The sequence below is a fragment of the Dipodomys spectabilis genome, unplaced genomic scaffold (assembly GCF_019054845.1).
Source record: "Dipodomys spectabilis isolate Male_0828 unplaced genomic scaffold, ASM1905484v1 ptg001417l, whole genome shotgun sequence".
In the NCBI taxonomy this organism is placed as follows: domain Eukaryota; kingdom Metazoa; phylum Chordata; class Mammalia; order Rodentia; family Heteromyidae; genus Dipodomys; species Dipodomys spectabilis.
In genome coordinates this window covers 19,317-27,737 of record NW_024872094.1, presented here as the reverse complement: position 1 = coordinate 27,737, position 8,421 = coordinate 19,317, and the positions used below count along the sequence as shown (strand labels likewise).

The 8,421-nt window shown below is 32.8% G+C and overlaps 2 pseudogenes; one reads left to right on the top strand and one right to left on the bottom strand.

The window, feature by feature from the left end:
- The first annotated feature begins 6,177 nt into the window (after positions 1–6,177).
- Positions 6,178–6,274, top strand: LOC122103038 (annotated as a pseudogene).
- Positions 6,275–7,271: 997 nt separating this feature from the next.
- On the bottom strand, positions 7,272–7,978 carry LOC122103036 (annotated as a pseudogene).
- Positions 7,979–8,421: the final 443 nt, after the last annotated feature.

Genomic DNA, 8,421 nt, shown 5'->3' with positions numbered 1-8,421 from the left:
AAAAAAGTATAAATATAAATAATATTTGCATGTGTTCTGATCTCAAGAATACCAGTGGAGGAAAAATGATGCAGTTCATTTTATTGTGGTGTTATTTTCAGAACAAGGAGGGCCTCACATTAGCAGAGGTGTAGTATTTTTTCAAAATAGAGATAAGGTATTCATGATGTGAATTAAGAAATTTAAAGTTGCCCCTTACAAGTTGGAAACTGTTGGGCTAGGATGACTTTATGGCATAAATCTTGGGATTGATGGTCATAGAAATAATAGCTTACTCTGATAAACAATTGTTTACTCTTGAATTAATTATTACACATGTTTCATAGTCTTATCCTCTACCAGAATGTGGCTATTTTTCTGTTGACTTCTCAATCTGTAAACACCCCATTAGAAAATGCATCTATTGCAGAATTACATAACATGCAAACAGGTACTGTTTTGAATCTCTCAGGAATGTTGCGAATTTAAAAATGAGTAGTTATTAGTCATACGAATTTTGAAGAACACATATATTCTGTCCTCTTAACAACTTACTTACTTTTAAAAGTTATGGGTTTCCATAGCATTAAACTGTTTTCTGTTTTAGAATGAGAAAGTACTAAATTTATACTTTTTTGAAAAATTTGGCAATTATATTGTGAAAATATTTTCTAGTTGGATAACATTCAAGTTGATGACCCGCTGATAAAGAAGGGGTAATTAATTCAAATTAGATGCCAAATAGTATTGATTTTTAAAATATTACTACATAAAGAATATTATTTACTGTGCCAATACAGTGAAAGTATATTTTACGCAGCTTATTTTTTTCAATTTTATTATCAAAGTGATGTACAGTGGTGTTACAGTAATTGTAAGGAATTAACTTTTCAAACTTGTTAACACTCCTTCATTTTTCTCACAGTTTTACTTAACCCCTTCACCCCTCACAAGTTTTAATGTACTTTTCCAACATATTGTCTTGTGAGTATTGCTATTGCATTGGTTTTCCTTTTGTCCTTTGTCTCACCATTATGCTTTTCCTCTTCCCTTTGCTAATTAAGGTAAATATATACACAATACAAAATGAAATACAGCAGGGATAAACCATAGGGGAAAACCCCAAAGAAATCAGAAATCACATAGTTCATCAAAAACAACAACCACAAATGAAAAAAATCTGGTTCCATATATTTGAATTCATTTTGCTTAGCATCAGCTAATATGGTTATATATACGCATAACAAAGCCACTGGAAAATAATAGCTGCATGGATACTATATCATGAAACAGCATGTTAACTTTTTGATGGTAAGGGTGGAATTAAGATTGATGAATTCGTGGTTCTGATAAAGGATTTTCAAGAGTTTTAAAGTTATGACAGGTAAATTTTAATTGTTCAAAATTTTAACAACTTAGCCTATTAAGAAAATTTAAAATTGCCTGGAAGAATAGGCTTTCATGCAAAGAAATCCAAGGAAACTTAGTAGAGAGGGAGAAATGTGGATGAAGATGGCTCTTTTTCACACTAAACAATCTGACCTCAGAAACCTTGCTGTAAGTCCTGTAGGTTCCCTTGGAATTGTCTTTACCCAGGAACTATATTCTCACTGTTTGAAACAAGGTTGTATTGCAATTTAAATTCAAAGTTCTTAAAAAAATGAGGCTTCAAAATTTGTGAATTTACCTTTAATTTCCAAGCAGTTATTCTCTGAAAAAGATAATTTGAGTCAAAATATTTAGGGAGAAAGTGCCCTTCATAATGGAAGAAGGTGTTGGGATTACACATTTCTGTTTTTAACACTTTCCACAATGTCTTTGGATGTAAAGCAGTGAAACACAGAAAAAAATTTGATTGTATACTTCAAACCAATGATTTCACATTTCTAAGTGACTCACAAAAAATAATATCCTTATTAATATCAGATAGTGAAGACTTCTGTTATTTTATATGCCAAAAAGTTCAGAAAAGAATTAGGCAAATGGAAATGTTAATTAAAAAAGTTCTCTTAGAAGCCTTAGCTAAGTGTATTGTCTTCAGCAGTGAAGGGAGGTCAAAACTTTTTTATATAAATTGTGTTAGTATTTTTACTCCCTAAAGTGATTTTACAGAGCCCATTTAGCTCACCACAATGCAGAACTGATTGAATGAAGACATGAAAATAAATTCCACATCCAAATGAGGCAACTTAAAGAGTTTTAAAAGAGAAATAATGAAGATGTAGCAGTGGTGGAGCCCATATAGTCCTTCAGGTTCACTAGACCTGAAGCCAAGAATCTGTGATTAATTGGAAATCCGGCAAGAGCTAAGAGGAGGACATAGAAGTAGGACATAGAAGCATTGTCCTTTTGTAACAGACACTGTCTTCCAAGGTATGGGTGATTTAACTGTATTCTCCTCCATACATCTTGGTGAAGAAATGCAAGACCAAGAAAAAAATAACCTATAGAAATAATTTTGCACGGAATAACTTCACTGTTCCTGATATGGTATCTCAGGAGAATCTTAAGAGAGAAGATAAAAGTGCAGTATTTTTTGGTTTCCTCTAAACATCTTGTTAGCAAAATATATCTTTGAGGTTAGACAATTCTGATTGAACCAACATGCGATGGAGTACTTAATTTTGACTTTAGACACAAGAAGTCTTTCAAGGTAAAAGAAAAAATATAGTCAAATATTTGTGATCACAGCTTCTTGGACAGTTTTCTGGAGACATTGTTTTACATTAGATTTCTCCTCATTAACATATATGTTGTTTCATGGCAACCAAATGCAAGAGGGAAGTTTAATGGGCTCACTTGGCCAATTAAACAGCATGAAAGAAGCAAAGGGCAAATAATATTTAATGAATTACTTTGACGACCAATTACTTTGCCAGAAGAAAGAAGCAAAAATATAATTCAAAATCAATTGACTTAAAATATGAAGAAAGAGTAGTGAAGAGAGATTAGAGAAAATATAGAGGATTGTTTTCTCTCCAGTGGAGTAATGGGTTCTTGATCTTGTTTCTTCTATTCTATCCTCACAAGCTACCAAGTGTGTCTCAGGATTGGATTATCCAGTTTAGACAGAAAACTCTTAGAAGAAAGATACTATTTGCAGCAGATGTAGGTGATTTATAACCTTAGATAATCTATTTAATTCTGTTCAAATTTCTCCCCTATCTCAAACTTCCCATTTTGAACAGCTTTGTTTGCTTTTCCCAATACAGCCCTACTTTAACTGATTAAAATTTTGAGATGTCATATTCATACTCTCTAGAGATTGTTGTTAGGTTGTAATTTTTGTGTGCTTTTGTTTCTTGTTGTGTTTTTTAACTGAATTTTAAAAGGTTGTGCAATTGTATTACAATTAAATATATCCATCTAATTGTCTAATGCTCCTAGATTAGAGTCACTCTTTCCATCATTCCTCACCAACCTGTTCTCCAAGATTTATTTCCAATTTACCACTTCCTTTATCATATGTGCACATTGAGTATTCTAACTGTACTTGCCACTTGTTCATTATTCATTCATTCTATGTCTTTACTATAATTCCTCTCTGGTTTCAACTTCCTGATTGTCATTCTGTTAAACTGTGTATTAATACTTTGAAAGGTTTATATACATTCCATGGACTTTCAATCCTGCATATTCTTGAACTATGTCAGCCTATATTTCCATAATTGATTCATCTGCAGCAACAATTTGCAAGACTGGAGACGTGAAGCACCTAAACATGATTTTATTCTCATTCATTTAGAAGATTAATCTTTAGTCGAAAAGAAAGTTAAAAATGGATTAGAATGTATTCTTAACTACGAATTTTTATAAATGGCTTTGTACAATGGTGAGATTCTTTTATTTTACATGGAATAATATTTTCTACTACCTATAAGTTTTGGAAAAAGAAGAAAATACAATTTATTCCAAGAGAGGAATATGATAAAAATAGAAGACAGATATTATGTTTGTCATATCTCAGAAGAGTACCGATATTCAAGACTTAAAGTCATATTTCTTACTATGTTAGACAGAGGGAAAACATAAAATAACATATGATAAGGCAACTATTTTTGACTTTTTAAAATGTAACTTATTAAATGATGTAATTTATTAGCTAATGTTTGGGTTTGAAATTTAGGAGGCTGATCTATTTATCACATTTCTGGAAGGCCCTTACTGAAAAACACAAATTGTGGGTGGTACTATTTCTACACTTTAATGAAAGGTTGAACGTGTTTTGCATTAGTGTTGTGTACATAATTCAACTCTATTGTAACTTGTTCCCTACACTTGAAAAACTTGTAATGTCACTAAGTATCATCAACTTGTCAAATGTTATTTTGGCGAATGTGATTTTGAAAAATTTATTTGAAAAGGAATACACTTTTAGGAGATTCAATGTAGATTATCATTGGTTTGAGAGTGACATTTTTATACCACAGAACCATGTTGTACTGAAGTCCCAGTGTTTTGAAGCACTTCTTAGTGCTTCAAATGTTTTTTCTGAATTACATTTGACCTCTAAGTCAAGTTTTCTGGGCTTTGGTAGATCAATTATGGATCTATCCTTCCAGGAACTATTTTTTGGCCAATTTATGTTGGAATAAAATCTTTCATTAATCATAGGGGTGGAGTATTAAAAATAATCTTATGACACTTTGTGAACTTGTTCACTCATATGGGCTGGTCATCTGTAAGTTGAATGTTTGAATTACAGTACTTTCTCTCAAATTTTGTGATCTCATCCTTCATTTTAAATTGCCTTGCATTTCACAATTGCTTGCTGCTAATTCCTGCATCTCAAGGAATTGGGGCCCTGAAATGTAGGAAATGAGAAATTGAGATGGGTATTCAATTATTTGTGTTGACATGTTGCATGGGCCTTGGTGGGAAGACTTGCCCCTATTATCTGATGATGCAGGCAACTGGGACCTGGGATCCTAGGACCCATGGTTACTGCAGAAGAATAATATTTTTTAGACATCTTAGCAAAATTTGGGCATAATCAGTAGGAATGCTTCAGAAATATGGAGAAAAACAGCCTGGGACAAGAGAGTTAAAACATTAAACAGAGCAGCAGGGTAAAATCCATTATAGATTAGAGGAAAACACTGTTTTTTACCATGTGGATTCAGAAGACCAAGAACAGTTACAATGTATCACAAGTTTATACTAAAAACATTGCATTGATACTTTTTATAGTCTAATATATATTTTAAACCTATTTATTTATATTCCAAATCTATTTATTGGAATAAATAAGTATCAATTTATTTGTCCAATTATCAACTAATTCCAGTAAGTTTCACTGTGTGAAATATAAAATAAGCACATATAAATATAAAATATATAACTGTATATAATATAATTAAAAGACACGTGTGTTGCATTGTTCTGTTGTAGTTACTGTATCAAAGGCAACTTTGTTTTAAAGTATTATTCCATTATCTCTACCTCAGTGTTTGATAGAGTTAGACCTAAAACTTTACCATTTCTAGATTTACAGCATGGAGGCAATAGAAAACACTGTGATTAAAACATTATCAATTTAATGCCTAATAATGAGGAGAAATATATGGACTTCTGAAAATATTTGGCGATAAAAAGGCAGTAGTGTAAGTTCCTGCCTGGTTGGATGGTAGACAGGCCAGGACATTAAGTAATCATGCATACCAACAATTTTTTCACCTTCTTGGCTTTAGCTACTTTTGAAATGGAAGTTTTGTTCCAGTAAGACAATCTATGCTGTCAGGGTAAGATGTTCTGATTGGTCTGTTCCCACATGGAAAAAGCGTAAAGGCTCAGGTAGACATTTGTGCCAGTAACACCTCATTTGGGAAAATGTCAGCTGAAGAAGTTTAGAAGTAGCTCTCAAGCAACGCTTACTTTGAATCCATTAGGTCCACAAAGCTAATTCAGTTGGATAAATAAATACTTGAAAAAGCCATCACTTTTGGACCTATCTATAAATAATTGAGAGTACTATCAAATTCCAAATCAAAAGACTTAAGATAGTCATTCACAAAAAAATTTGCAAATGTGAGTAATCAACTGATCAATATAATTTTTTCCACTATTCACAGAATTTTAGGGAAATAAGACCAATAGCATTGTTAGGAACATTAAGGTTACCTTGTTACAAGTAGGCACCCATAGGTATAAGCATGTATAAAGATTGCTTCATTAACTACATAATTTAGAGGATACTACATGCTTCAGCAGCATGTATACTCAAATTACAATACAGATACTAAAATGGCACTTGCACAAGGATAATATGAAAATGTGAGATGTATTCCATATTTTTCATTCTTCAGATGCAAGAAATGAAAAACAGTTATTAAAAAGTTGATTACAAAATTACAAGTATAACAATACACACAATTCATATAATTAAATTTAGTTTGACATCAGTGTATTAAACCTTCACCTCAGATAGGCGTTTACATAACATAAACTTTACAAAAATTTTCAAATTAGAGGTAGAGCGCTCGCCTTGAGCTGAAGAGCTGAGGGACAGCGCCCAGGCCCAGAGTTCAAGCCCCACGACCGACAAAAAAAAAAAAAAAAAAAAAAAAAATTAAGAAATAAGCAATTCTTTAAAAAAAAAAAAAAATTTCAAATTAGACAACATTGTCATTTTATCCCAAAGAAAAATAATATTAAGACCTAGAAAAAAAAAGGAATAAAACTGTTTCTATATGGAATGCAATCAGAAAGGACATGTTAATGAACCTATATATTATAAAATAATGTAGAATTCAAAGTATATCTAGGAGAAAATAAAATAAATTATGAACATTATGCAAACATAGAATATAGAATATTTTAAAATATACATTTTCATGCAAGCACCAGAAATATTTTATCTTCTGTACTACTCATTTCAACAGGTAAGTTAAAATTATTTCTGATTAAAAAATCACAAACCCTGAAGAAATCATTGTACATGTGTACAAAAACTATTTAATATATTTTGACATCCAATGCAGGCAATTCACTTGGAAGAATTCTGCGGAATCCATGAATTTTTACAGTAAAATATTGGTGTTGCCAGGCACTGGTGGCTCATGCCTATAAACCCTACCTACACAGGAGACTGAGATCCGAGGATCATGGTTCAAAGCCAGCCTGGGAAGGAAAGTCTGTGGTACTCTTATCTCCAATAATCCACTAGTAAACTGGAAGTGGAGCTCTGGCTCAAGTGGTAGAGCACTCATCTTGAGCTGAAAAGCATAGGGATAGCTCCCAGGCCCAGGGTTCAAGCCCCATGACCGACCAAAAAATAAAAAAAGATATTGCTCTTACGACTTAGGTGAACGATTTGTGCAGCCTTCCAAAACTTGATAGAGGTAATGATACATACTTATCTTTTTGGCAATATCAAATGCAGTTTCTTCTATGTTGCTCTTCAGGCCTGGTTTTATATAATGGTTCAAAAGAAGGAGATCCTGTGTATCTTTGCTATCTCAATTCTCAGCAGCAAGATGTGAGGGTGTCAAGAGGCCTTTAGTTTGGGCATTGGTATCTGTATCATGATGAAGTAGGAAAGAAGCCACTCTGGTATTATTCCACGTATATGCACTATGCAGGGGTGTCCAGTCATCTAAAGTTATTACATGTGTCACTTGAGACACCAACTCACTGACAATGCCTAAGTGTCCACTGTAGGCTTCTCGATGAAGAGGGGTATACTCATCGTCATCCCTACTATTCACATGAGTGGCCTTTTGGGAAAGAAGTCTCCGCACTGTAGTAAGCCGAATATTTTTGGCAGCCCAATGAAGAAACTTACTTGGATCCTTCTCCATTTTTTTCTTGCAGTTGATACCATTCCTTACTTTTTCATGTTGTTCCTCATATTCCTAAGAATTTTCTAACCAGAGACTTTGAGTGCCAGTGAGAATGAGGTCTCCATGTATTTCCCTAATAGTTCATATTGTTTGAACTGGTCAGAAATATTCGTTGAATTTTCTGCATCTGTTTATTCACCATTATTTGTTTTCTCTTTTTCCAATTTTACTATTCGAAATTATTCTAACTGGAGAGTAGGGAATTTATGGAGAGCAGAGGAAAGATGTTCCTCCGTATTCAAACATACACACTGAAAATGAGGACCAGTGATGTCTTCATGTGCAACTTATTCTAGGAATGAGAAAATAGAATCTAATGCCTTCTATATAAATGATTTGGGAAATCCAAAGCAAAAAGTGAAATGATGCAACCAAAAATATAAAAGCAAAATAAATTAGGATAATTATGGAACAATCATATTATCCATGAGAACCAAGAAAGGGAGAGAGAGAGAGACAGATGTGCAGTGACCTAGCTAGCCACAAAATCTATGCCTCTGATCAATTTATAGAGCAAACAAAATTTTATTTTTTAAAAAAGATGGAAATAGAATTCATGTAATTATTTGAAGTTAGTAAATACATTTTTAGTAGCCTACAT